Source organism: Sapajus apella, unplaced genomic scaffold (genome assembly GCF_009761245.1).
Source record: "Sapajus apella isolate SASKATOON/1434 unplaced genomic scaffold, GSC_monkey_1.0 scaffold9, whole genome shotgun sequence".
NCBI classification, from domain to species: Eukaryota; Metazoa; Chordata; class Mammalia; order Primates; family Cebidae; genus Sapajus; species Sapajus apella.
Window position 1 is genome coordinate 41,215,405 of NW_022436949.1, and position 13,360 is coordinate 41,228,764.

At 42.9% G+C, this 13,360-nt stretch overlaps 1 protein-coding gene across 1 annotated transcript in view; it reads left to right on the forward strand.

Annotated features, from left to right (window-relative positions):
• Positions 1-13,360, forward strand: part of CLDN10 (claudin 10) — a 164,592-nt gene that overhangs the window by 16,422 nt on the left and 134,810 nt on the right. The gene's annotated exons all lie outside the window — the stretch shown is intronic.

Here is a 13,360-nt window from a genome sequence, read left to right on the forward strand (position 1 = left end):
ACAATCACACACACGCAGCCGTTTCCCATACAATCACACACACGCAGACATTTCCCATAAAATCACACACACGCAGACATTTTGCATACAATCACACACACGCAGCCATTTGCCATACAATCACACACATACAGCCATTTCCCATACAGTCACACACACACAGGCACACACAGATGTGCATTCACTCTACAGGCAGGCAGCACATGCACATAGACACCCATTGATCCAACTACAACGCAATATACACACACCATGCACCTTGCAGTTACCTCATTCATATCACATGCAATAGTCATCAGACTTAGAGACCAGATCTTCATAGACAGTGAGAAATGCAACCCCCCTGAACAGAAACAGCTGGGGACCGCTGCTTATCTGCACCATGCTCAGAAGTCATTCATATCGGAGCAGGGGTTAGCACAGAAAATTTAGCTCCTGCCTCCCCAAATGCCTCTCACAGGCCTAGGGGGTGCCTAAAAGTGAACTTCCATCACATCGTCATCTTTGTCCACTAAGCAATACTATTTTATTTTATTATTTTATTTTGTTTTGAGGTGGAGTCTCTCTCTGTCACCCAGTCTAGAGTGCAGTGGCGTGATCTTGGCTCGCTGCAGCCTCCGCCTCCCACATTCAAGTGATTCTCGGTCCTCAGCCTCCCGAGTAGCTGGGATTACAGGTGTGCGCCACCACACCCAGCTAATTTTTGTATTTTTACTACAGATTGGGTTTCACCATGCTGGCCACATTGGTCCCAAAATCCTGACCACAAGTAATCCACCCACCTCCACTTCCCAAAGTGCTGAGATTACAGGTGTGAGCCACCATGTCCAATCCCACTAAGCCATATTTTAAATCATCTTATCTCCTTCCAGGTCTCCCCGCTTCCTAAGGACTCCTTTGGAAAAAATTTGGAGTCTGGCAAATTGTAAATGCTCCATAATGATCTACTTCCCTCCTTCATTCCTTCCAGACCACAGATCTGAAAGACTGCTGTCCTGTTGAAATCCCAGGTCTACTACTGACCTAGTGACTTAATCTCTCTCTGTGTTTCAGTTTTCTTTTTTTGTTGTTTTATTTTTTAGAGACAGGGTCCTGCTCTAGCATCTAGGCTGGGGTACAGTGGTGTGATCATACCTTATTGTAACATTCAACTCCTGGGCTCAAAGGATCCGCCTACCTTAACCTCTGAGTAGCTGGGACTATAGGTGAGCACCACCATGCTGGCTAATTTTAAAATTTTGTTTGTAGAGATAGCGTTCTCCCTATGTTTCCCATATAGTCTTAAACTCCTGGCCTCAAGCAATTCTCCCACCTTTGCCTACCAAAGTGCTGGGATTACAGGCATGAGCTACCACGCCCAGCCTTGTGTCAGTTTTCTTATCTGTAAAATGAAGATAATAACAGAATCTCCCTTATATGAAAGGGAAATGAGTTAATATATGAGTTAGTTTTTGTTGTTTGTTCCAACTCACAATTCTAGCTTTTCAAGGCTGCTTTGAAACGAGACTTTGTTGTGTTTGTGTTAGCTAATCTCCCAGCTTGGCATCACCTAAAACCCTTCGCATCTTCCCTCGGGGGTCTCTGTGGGGATCCTGTAGGGATCAAGAGCCCTCCCCGCTTTTTCTCGTGTTGCTCTGAGCTGTCCGAACCCAGGAGGGTGGCAGCACATCTCTCTCCTCTACACTTTTCCCAGACTGCTGATCCCAGGCTTCCACCAAGCTTCTTCCTTTCGAATTCCATGTCTTTGCCAAGTGTCTTCCTCACAGCCCCCTCTGACTTTTCCTGCTTCTCCATTCAGCTGGTCACCCAGGTTAGACACCTGCAGCACGTAAGATCCGCTTGCTGCTTCCTCAGACTGCACGCCCGGCCAGTGCCAAGTCCTGTCAAATCTGAGGCTCCTCCCTCCCATTCTTCCTGGAGGGAGCTTTGCTGTGTCTCTGGCTCAGGTTATTGTCTACCTGGGCTCAGCGTGGAGGCTCTCCCTGCTGAGTTGAGATCGTGATCAAATAACAAAAAGAAATCTATTCGCTGTTCTACTTGCTAGAATCAAAACTACAGATGAAACCCCCCGAAGGCAGAGCTTCCTCCAGTTTTAACCTGGGCTTCGTTGGCTGCACTGAGAGCATTTACTCTGTGCATGCACCATTGTAACTATCACCTCACCTGGTTCCCAGAGTGACCTCTCGGGCTAGGAGCTTTACCCATGCCCATTTTGCAGATGAGGTAACTGCACAGAGCTTGGAGAAGGGCCTTAACTTGCTCAGTGTCATGGCTAAGGTCGTGGCTTTGGCAGGATTCAAATGTGAGACTGTGTAATTCTTCAGTCCCAAAGTCCTTTCACTTACCCATCAAGGACTCCCAGAGATGGCCAACTCCTGGCAGGAAGAATGCATCAAAACAGTCCTGACTATCCTTTTTAGTCCTCCTGCTTCAATCGAACTGGACTTCGAGATTAACTTCTTCCTTCTCTGTGCCTCTGCTCATGCCATTTGGGGCAAACACCTTCTTTCATCACTCTGCATCTTTCTCTTCCTTCAAACTCCACCTCCAATGGTATCTCTTATGCAAAGCCTTTTTAGTCTTCTAACTAGAAGGGACCTTTGTCTTCACAGATCCCCATGGCACTTGGTACTTCTCTTTTGTTTTTAGGGGCATGGCCTTACTCTGTCACCCAGGCTAGGGTGCAGTGGCACGATCATAGCTCACTGCAGCCTCCAACTCCTGGGATCAAGCTATCCTTCTGCCTTGGCCTCCCTAGTAGCTGGGACTACAGGCACAAGCCTCCATGAACAGCTGGTACTTCTCTTCTTGTGGCCTTTCTATTCTGTCTTTTATTGTGGTTAGTTGTGCACTTGTCCTTTGCCACCACTAGATTATAAACCCTATGAGGACAGGGATCCAACAACTTCTTTCTATCCCTTGCCTGGAAGAGCACCTTGCGTAAAATCCAGGCTCTATCGTTGTGTGTTGAGTTACTGCAGAACCATTTGTTGAGCTGAATGAGTAAGAGCAAGGAGCCGACCACAGGGCATGGAGACTTTCCAGGTTCGCCTTCCTTGGTGACATTACCAAGTCTATTGAAATGCTTATCAGCCCAACTTCAACTTTCTTGTCCAAAACACGGTGTGATAGATGTTGCAAAGCATCCTAGCAAACTTTTCAAAAGAGCAAATATTTAATAGACATCTCTTGTTCTTAGAGGCTGACCCTGGTTCTCAGCAGGAGTTCCTTTTTATCTCTAAGACTCAAACACCATCTCTTTAGTGATCTCTTCTAGAATTTTCTATTGTTTGCTACCAAGCACTCAATGCTATTATCAAAGCTATCAATTGTTATCAACGGCAATTTCTGAAATGTATCCTTTTGAAATTTGGGACATTTTCTTAACCCCTAATTTTTTCCCTGGTCATGTTTTTTTTAAATTCTACAATCACATCTGGCCTTTTCATATAGATAATAACATGAAAAATCTCAGGCACCCTTCATAATGTTTCCTTTGGGCAGTAAGAAACAGCCCTCCCTGTATTTGAAAGGTGCTGCTGAGAAAAATGAGAATTTATTATTATTTTTATTTTTAAAAAGGCTCTGATGATTTGAATAGATTCCCTCCCTGAAGGCTTTCATCTTCAGAGTGCTTCTGGGCTGAGTCCCTCTCTTGGTAATTAACAAGTCTGAGATATGGATGTGCTTGTGGGTCTTGTCCATAAATTATCCAGTCATGCGTGACCACAGTCAGCAGAAAAGGAACTTTCCAGCTCCTCAGCTGCTGGATGCAGAAAAGTGACTGGGCTGCATGGGCATTCCGACGAAGGCTCCAGTTTCTGAATGTTATGAGCAACTCAGTAAAAGTGCAAGGTAAACACAAAGCACCATTCACTGAGAGCAGACTCAATTACGAGCCATAACCTTCTCCAGATAGCCTGGTCCCATTTGGGTTATGTCTTTTATAAAACGTGTCTGAGAATTATTGGTTTGGAAATAGTTGTTTTTTCATGTATCTTACTTTATTTTCCTTTGAGTCAAATGGTTAAGATGAGAAGTGGAAATAATTTTCTAATAATAAATTATTTCCTATCTGAATTTTTTTTCCTGTTAGGACTTTCTGTATCCAATCACACACACACTCCCCAACTCTAATATTGCAAATATTGTGTTTCTTAAAATATTTGTAATTACCTTTTATTATTAACTTCAATTTACAGGTCTTTGCTTCCTATTTATAAACCTTGATTCTTCTCTTAATTAGCATGCAGTGGTTTTTGTTTTTGTTTTTGTTTTTTACTTTTTAACCTCTCTCATATCTCATACTTTTAATTTTATTTTGTAAAAGTTATTCTCTTTACTGTACCAACCTATGGGAACAAATGCTAGTGTTTTTACATTTATGTCCCAATTCACATGAAATCTAGGCAGAAACTCCTGACTTTTCCAGGAGTCCCCTCCCTAAGCATCTCTTCCCTAGCAATTTTTTAAATTATCTCCTCTTCTCCTACCTGCTCTTGTCTGTGGGGAGAACCCGCTCTCTTCTCAGCAGGGCTGGGCTGGGCTCTCCTTCCACCAGCATCCTCAACCCCCAGCCTCAGATTCCATTAGACTTACCTTTAAACAAGCACAGAAGCCGAGCATGGTGGCTCATGCCTGTAATCACAGCACTTTGGGAGGCTGAGGCAGGCAGATCACCTGAGGTCAGGCGTTCAAGACCAGCCTGGCCAACATGGTAAAACCCCATCTCTACTAAAAATAGAAAAACTTAGCGGGGCGTGGTGGCACACACCGGTAATCCAAGCTTCTCAGGAAGCTCAGGCAGGAGAATTGATTAAACCCAGGAGGTAGAGTTGCAGTGAGCCAAGATCACACCACTGCACTCCAGCCTGGGTAGCAGAGCAAGATCCATCTCAAAAAAAAACAAAAACAAAGACAAGCACAGAGATCAAAAACTGCATGTTTTATGCAGACAGCGCTTCTAGAAAATGTCGATAGGCATGGCTGTCCCAGTAACATTTCTGCATATGAGCTCTTCCCACTTGAGATTTCAGTGCCACCATTGCCCCTCAGTCTCATTCCTCGATGCTTCTGACAGCCCTAAATCTACCTTCTCTCTTTCTCACCCTCTAAGGGTCCCAAGCATGGTAACAATTTCAATTTATCTATGAACGAGTGTTTGCCACAAGATCTACCTGCAACCAGGATGACCAAGTCAGGATAGTTTGAGCATAGGTGTCCACTGGGTCAGGCCTGCACCTCTCCCCAGCAATTGAAAGAAGTCCAGGCCAGGCAAGGTGGCTCAAGCCTGTAATCCCAGTACTTTGGGAGGCCATTGTGGGTGGATCACTTGAGGTCAGGAGTTCCAGACTAGCCTAGCCAATATGGTGAAATCGCATCTCTACTAAAAACACAAAAGATAGCCAGGTGTGGTGGTGCATGCCTGTAATCCCAGTTACTTGGGAGGCTGAGGCAGGAGAATCACTTGAACCCGGGAGGCAAAGATCACAGTGAGATCTCACCACTGCACTCCAGCCTGGGTGACAGAGCAAGACTCTGTCTCAAAAACAAAACAAGAAAGAAAGAGAGAGAAAGAGGAGAGAGAGAGGAAGGAAAGAAGAGAGAGAGGGAGCGAAGGAGGGAGGACTGACGCTGAGACAGAACCACTGATGCAAGTTCCCCTCCCCTCTCTCCCTACCCTGCTGTGGGGTTGTGGATTGCAGGGTGGGAAAAAAATGTCCTTTTTCTACACTGCAGCCTTGTCACAGAAGATTAGTGAAGAGGCAGTAGGGGGGGTGATACATGAGTGTGGAAGGATGAAGGGAGGGGTGTGGGTACCGTGTCAGGATCCTGGGCCCTTTCAGAAACTTCTTGACTCCTGTGAAAATTCATGAATCTAAGGATACACTGAGGGCAAAGATGCTGTCCAACCAGCTTCTGGTTTTTAAATGCAAATGAATATTTTGGGGAGGTGTGGTGCCTACTTCTACCCCTTCACAATCAAGTTTGAGTCACAAGTCTGCAAGTCTAGTCAAAAAAAAATCTTTGGCTGGGCGTGGTGGCTCATGCCTGTAATCACAGCATTTTGGGAGGCCAAGGGAGGAGGATTGCTTGAGGCCACAAGGTGGAGACCAGCCTGGGCAACATAGTGAGACTTTGTCTCTACAAAAGAAATTTTAAAGCCTGCTGGGTGGGGTGATGTACACTTGTAATCCCAGCTACTCGGGAGACTGAGGTAGGGGGACTGCTTGAACCCAGGGGCTAGAGTCTGCAGTGAACAGTGATTGCACCACTGGGATCACAGGTGAGTCACCGTGCCCGGTCAAGGATTATTTTCTAAAGCCTCTAAAGGGAGGGAAAAAAAAAAAAAGCTATTTTTAAATTCTCTTCCTGCTGCCTATTGGCCAGTGGCCACAGGATTCTGTCTAGCCAGTACACATATATCCTGTCCCGTGGTGCAAAGTACAAAAAAGTGATTTTGTTAAGCTTTTCCCACAGAGAGTGTTTAACATCTTCTTAAAGGTATAAGGGAATTGTTCATGGTTTATTTCTTTGTGAAGTTTTTGATTGAATTAAAACACTGGTATAAATTGGACTTAAACTATCTAATAGCAAATTTTCTATAATAAACAAACAAAATTCTAAATTCCTAGAGGACAGAAACTGTGGTTTATAGTTCTGCCCCTACTGCACGGTACTTACCTAGCTTCATGTGTGGTAAAAATAAGGGTTCTCTAAGTTCATTTGTTGGATGAATGGATTTATTTATTCATGAATAAATTTGTTATTCATGAATGAACTTATTTATTCACTCATTACATTTCTTCCTTTGCTTGCATTTCACCTTTCATTTTCTTTATTCTTTGGACTCAGTAACACTTTTCATACCATTTTCAATAAGAGAGTTGAATAACTGCATATTGACCTGAATTGAAAAGGGAAATGGAAACAGACAGAAAATCTTTAGCAAATTGAACCAAAAATCTCCCGGTGAGTTACAAATTAACCCAGTGAAATGTTCCGGATGTTTTGGATGAGGGAATTCTATTTCATAGAGGTCACACTCCCTTACTAACCTCAGGCCTGGCTGAAGGAAGATTCTTCTAATCCAAAACATCCTGCAATTTTAATTTAATTATGAAACAGCATGTTGTGCAAGCTAAGTTGGACTTCAGGATGACTTGGCAGAAATTCCCTGGTTTGATAATAAATACAGATGCCATCCAGTGCAACAAAAATGACTGCATCAGGCCAGAGACAGGTTCAAAAAAGCTAAAAGAGGCACTAATTTATTGTGATGCCAGAGGCAATAAAATTGTGTGTCATTTGGGGTGAAGGTTTTAATTTCATGTCCTGTAGTTATTAAACTACACTTGCTGTCTGCACATCCAAGTAGATCATCTCCCATCTTTACTCCCTGTCTTTGCTTTCCCAAATATCTTAATTCTAGATTCTCCCAACACTTCTTTCTTACCTATTCCTTGTCTGTTCCTTGTCTCCACAAATCTGCCAACCTCTTTCCCATCTCTACTCTCCTATCCCACCCCACTTTTCTCTAAGGAACTCCAGGAAATAAAGGTAAAACCCCTGTCCAAGAGTATTCAAATATGTGCTTATTCCTACATGCAACAAAAATCAGCTGAGCATGGTGGTTCACACTTGTAATCTCAGTACTTTGAGAAGCTGAGTCAGGAGGATTGCTTAAGGCCAGGAGTTTGAGACCAGCTTGGGCAGCATAATGAGACCCTTGTCTCCACACACACAAATTTTTTTTAATTAGCTGGGCATGATGGAGCACAGCTTTAGTCCCAGTTACTTAAGAGGTTGATATTGGAGGATCGTTTGAGCCTAGGAATTCAAGGCTGCAGTGAACTATGATCATGCCACTACACTCCAGCTTCTGCTATGGAGGGAGACCCTGCACAAAACGAAACAAAATGAAATGAAATAAAAAATAATAATAAAATTCATTAGGCATCTTCCATGCATAAGGCATTTTGCTTGTTTTATAAGGGCAAATCACAGAAAAGCAAGTTATTGTTTCTATTCTCCAAGGGATATTTAAATTTGCAGGCAGGATTGAAGCAGAATGGGAAACGGGAAAAAGATGGAGCTGATCTGTCTTATTTGAAATATATAAGACAGATGGAGTTTCTGCAAGGCTGTAAATAACATGGGTCCCAAACCAAACTCATCATGTTCCTCTGCAAAAGCACTTCCTCCTTCAGCCTTCCTGTTTTGTCCTGGTCCCACAGTGTTCCTGTAATCCAGTAGCATTTTATTGTACCCATCTTCTGGTCACCTCTGTTGTTGTGTATGCATTTACTTGTTTCTTTAGCAGGTATGTCTTAACCCTGGCATATGATATGGAGGCAGATCCAATTCCTAGTTCATCCACATCTCTGGAGATTATTCCAGTTTCAGTATTAACGGCTACTAAAAAAATTTATTGAGTTAAATTACATTCTTCTGGTTTCACAAGCTTTCAAAATCTGCTTCAGATGAAACAGCCATCTTCTACATTGTAGAGTTTGTTTTGTATGCAAATGGATCCTCTTTCTTTGGGAAGCCAGGTATGTAGAAACTCAGGGAAGACCAAAACAAGGTTTCTGGGGCTCTGGATTCTGTACAGTCTTGGTAACTGACTGAGGAGTTGTGGTTATCTGTTTGACCTTGTATTTGGTGAATCACATACTGATGTAGGGGGATTCCTTGTTGCTACCGCTGTTGGTTCCATTCTCGAATTTCCTACTTGAGTTTCAGATAATCTGCAGCCAGAAATGACCTTGGTTCTTCCCAGTTATCAGATATTATTTTCTGACCCTCAGTATCCCTGGGGATGCCACTAGCCCAGCATATGAATAGTTTCCAAATAAGAATCCCTTCCAAACAGAAGAAGTAGCCTGGGTATATAGTTATGGTTTCTGCCCTTTTTCTGTGGTGTACTCTCCTGAAGACCCTCTAGGAAAGCAAAACTGAATGGGGAGTATCTGCAGCAATCTCTGTCATCTCATAAGGTTATATTGAAAATAAGTCAACATGTGAGTTATCTATTGTCAGAAAATTGCTATGTAACCTGCAACCACAGATCCTCATGGTCAACAACATTAATAAACATTCATTTCTTGCACCTGTGAGGTTCAGCTAATCTGGGCTGGACTTTGCTGATCTCAACTGGAGTCAACTCATGCACCTGGAGGCTAATAGGGGTTGGCTGACCTTAGATGAAGTTGGCTGAGGTGACTTGGTTCTGCTCTGCCTGTCTACCCCCTAGGACCAGTAGGCTAGCCTGAGCATATTCTTTTCATGGCAAAAGCACAGCAGAACAAGCTCAATCACATGAGTGGTTGAGTAAACCTCTGATTGTATCATGTCTGTGACATCCCATTGGTCAAAGCAAGCCATATGGCCAAACACAGAGTCACGAGGTAGAGAAATAACCTCCGTGTTTTTGTTGTTCTTGTTGTTTTGTTTTTTGAGATAAGGTTTTGCTCTGTGACCCAGGCTGGAGTGCAGTGGTGATCATGGCTGTATTAGTTCATTCTCACATTGCTATAAGGAAATACTTGAGACCAGGTAATTTATAAAGGAAAGAGGTTTAATCAACTCATCGTTACACATATATGGAAAGGCCTCAGAAAACTTACAATCATGATGGAAGGTGAAGGGAAGCAAGGCACCTTCTTCACAGGGCAGCAGGAAGGAGAAGTGCTGAGTGAAGGGGGAAGAGCCTCTTATAAAACTATCAGATCTTGTGAAAAATCACTATTACGAGAACAGCATGGGGGAAAACCACCCATGATATAGTTACCTCCCCCTTGTCTCTCCCTTGACACTTGGGGATTATGGGGATTGTGGAGATCACAACTCCAGTTGAGGTTTTGGATGGGGACACAGTTATTCCACATCGTTCTGCCCCGGGCTCCTCCCAGATCTCATGTCCTCACATTTCAAAACATAATCATGCCTTTCCAATGGTCCCCCAAAGTCTTAACTCATTCCAGTATTAACCCAAAAGTCCAAGTCCAAAGTTTCATGTGAGACAAGACAAGTTCCTTCCACCTATGAGCCTGTAAAGTCAAAAGCAAGTTAGTTACTTCAGAGATGTAATGGGGGTACAGCATTGGGTAAATACATTTGTTCCAAATGAAAGAAATTGGCCAGAACAAAGGGGCTACAGGCCCCATGCAAGTCTGAAATTCAGTGGGGCTGTCATTAAATCTTAAAGCTCCAAAATGATCTTTGACTCCATGTCTCACATCCAGGTCATGCTGATGTAAGAGGTGGGTTCCCATGGCCTTGGGCAGCTCTGCCGCTGTGGTTTTGCAGGGTACAACCCCACACCTGGCTGCTTTCACAGGCTGGCATTGAGTGTCTGCAGCTTTTCCAGGTGCATAGTGTGAGCCATCAGTAGAACTACCATTATGGGGCCTTGAGGACAGTGGCCCTCTTCTCACAGCTCCACTGGAGCATGCCCCATTGGGGACTGTGTGTGGAGGCTCTGACCCCATATTTCCCTTCTATACTGCCCTAGCAGAAGTTCTCCCTCTGAAGCAATGGTTTGAGCTTTACATTGGCCCATTTTAGCCATGGCTGGGACACAAGGCACCAAATCCTGAGACTGCACAAAGTAACAAGGCCCTGGAGCTGGCCCATGAAACCATTTTTTCCTCCTAGGTTTCCAGGCCTGTGATGGAAGAGGCAGCCATGAAGACCTCTGACATACCCTGGAGACATCTCCATTGTCTTGGTGATTAGCATTTGGCTCCCTGTTACTTATACAAATTTTTGCAGCCTGCTTGAATTTCTCCCCAGGAAATGGGGTTTTCTTTTATATTGCATTGTCAGGCTGCAAATTTTCTAAACTTTATGCTCTGCTTCCCTTTTATTTTTTTCAATTTATTTTATTGCATTTTAGGTTTTGGGGTACATGTGAAGAACATGCAAGATTGTTGCATAGGCACATACATGGCAGTGTGATCTGCTGCCTTCCTCCACATCACCCACATCTAGCACTTCTCCCCATGCTATCTCTCCCCAACTCCCCTCCTCCCACTGTCCCTCCCCTATTTCCCCCCAACAGACCCCAGTGTGTAGTGCTCCCCTCCCTGTGTCCATGTGTTCTCATTGTTCAACACCCGCCTATGAGTGAGAACATGCGGTGTTTGATTTTCTGCTCTTGTGTCAGTTTGCTGAGAATGATGGTTTCCAGGTTCATCCATGTCCCTACAAAGGACACAAACTCATCGTTTTTTATGGCTGCATGGTATTCCATGGTGTATATGTGCCACATATTCCCTGTCCAGTCTATCATTGATGGGCATTTAGGTTGGTTCCAGGTCTTTGCTATTGTAAACAGTGCTGCAATGAACATTCGTGTGCATGTGTCCTTATAGTAGAACGATTTATAATCCTTTGGATATATACCCAGTAATGGGATTGCTGGGTCAAATGGAATTTCTATTTCTAGGTTCTTGAAGAATCGCCACACTGTCTTCCACAATGGTTGAACTAATTTACACTCCCACCAATAGTGTAAAAGTGTTCCTATTTCTCCACATCCTCTCCAGCATCTATTGTCTCCAGATTTTTTAATGATTGCCATTCTAACTGGTGTGAGATGGTATCTCAATGTAGTTTTGATTTGCATTTCTTTAATGACCAGTGATGATGAGGACTTTTTCATATGTTTGTTGGCCTCATGTAAGTCTTCTTTTGTAAAGTATCTGTTCATATCCTTTGCCCACTTTGAATGGGCTTGTTTGTTTTTTTCTTGTAAATATGTCTTAGTTCTTTGTAAATTCTTGATATCAGCCCTTTGTCAGATGAGTAACTGCAAAAATTTTTTCCCATTCTGTTGGTTGTTGATTCACTCTAATGACTGTTTCTTTTGCCGTGCAGAAGCTGTGGAGTTTGATTAGGTCCCATTTGTCTGTTTTGGCTTTTGTTGTCAATGCTTTTGGTGTTTTGGTCATGAAGTCCTTGCCTACGCCTATGTACTGAATGGTTTTGCCTAGATTTTCTTCTAGGGTTTTTATGGTGTTAGGTCTTATGTTTAAGTCTTTAATCCATCTGGAGTTAATTTTAGTGTAAGGTATGAGGTAGGGGTCCAGTTTCTGCTTTCTGCAAATGGCTAGCCAGTTTTCCCAACACCATTTATTAAACAGGGAATCCTTTCCCCATTGCTTGTTTTTGTCTGGTTTCTCAAAGATCAGATGGTTGTAGATATGTTGTGTTGCCTCCGAGGCCTCTGTTCTGTTCCATTGGTCTATATCTCTGTTTTGGTACCAGTACCATACTGTTTTGATTACTAGAGCCTTGTAGTATAGTTTGAAGTCCGGTAGTGTGATGACTCCTGCTTTGTTCTTTTTGCTTAGAATTGACTAGGCTAGGCAGCTCTCTTTTGGTTCCATATGAAGTTTAAGGTGTTTTTTTCCAGTTCTGTGAAGAAGGTCATTGGTAGCTTGATGGGGATAGCATTAACTCTGTAAATTACTTTGGGAAGTATGGCCATTTTCACAATATTGATTCTTCCTAACCATGAACGTGGAATGTTTCTCCATCTGTTTGTGTCCTCTCTTATTTCGTTGAGCAGTGTCTTGTAGTTCTCCTTGAAGAGGTCCTTTACGTTCCTTGTTAGTTGTATTCCTAGGTATTTGATTCTCTTTGTAGCAATTGTGAATGGCAGTTCATTCTTGATTTGGCTCTCTTTAAGTCTGTTATTGGTGTATAGGAATGCTTGTGATTTTTGCACATTGATTTTGTATCCTGAGACTTTGCTGAAGTTGCTTATTGGTTTCAGGAGATTTTGGGCTGAGATGATGGGGTCTTCTAGATATACAATCATGTCGTCTGCAAATAGAGACAATTTGACTTCCTCCTGTCCTATTTGAATACCCCTTATTTCTTTTTCTTGCCTGATTGCTCTGGCTAGAACTTCCAGTACTATATTGAATAGGAGTGGTGAGAGAGGGCAACCTTGTTTAGTGACAGATTTGAAAGGCACTGCTTCCAGTTTTTGCCCATTCAGTATGATATTGGCTCTTGGTTTGTCATAAATAGCTTTTATTATTTTGAGATACATTCCGTCAATACCTAGCTTATTGAGGGTTTTTAGCATAAAGGGATGTTGAATTTTGTCAAAGGCCTTCTCTGCATCAATTGAGATAATCATGTGGTTTTTGTCTTTGGTTCTGTTTATGTGGTGAATTACATTTATAGACTTGTGTATGTTGAACCAGCCTTGCATCCCCGGGATGAAGCCTACTTGATCATGGTGGATAAGCTTTTTGATGTGCTGTTGCAATCGGTTTGCCAGTATTTTATTGAAGATTTTTGCATCCATGTTCATCATGGATATTGGCCTGAAGTTTTCTTT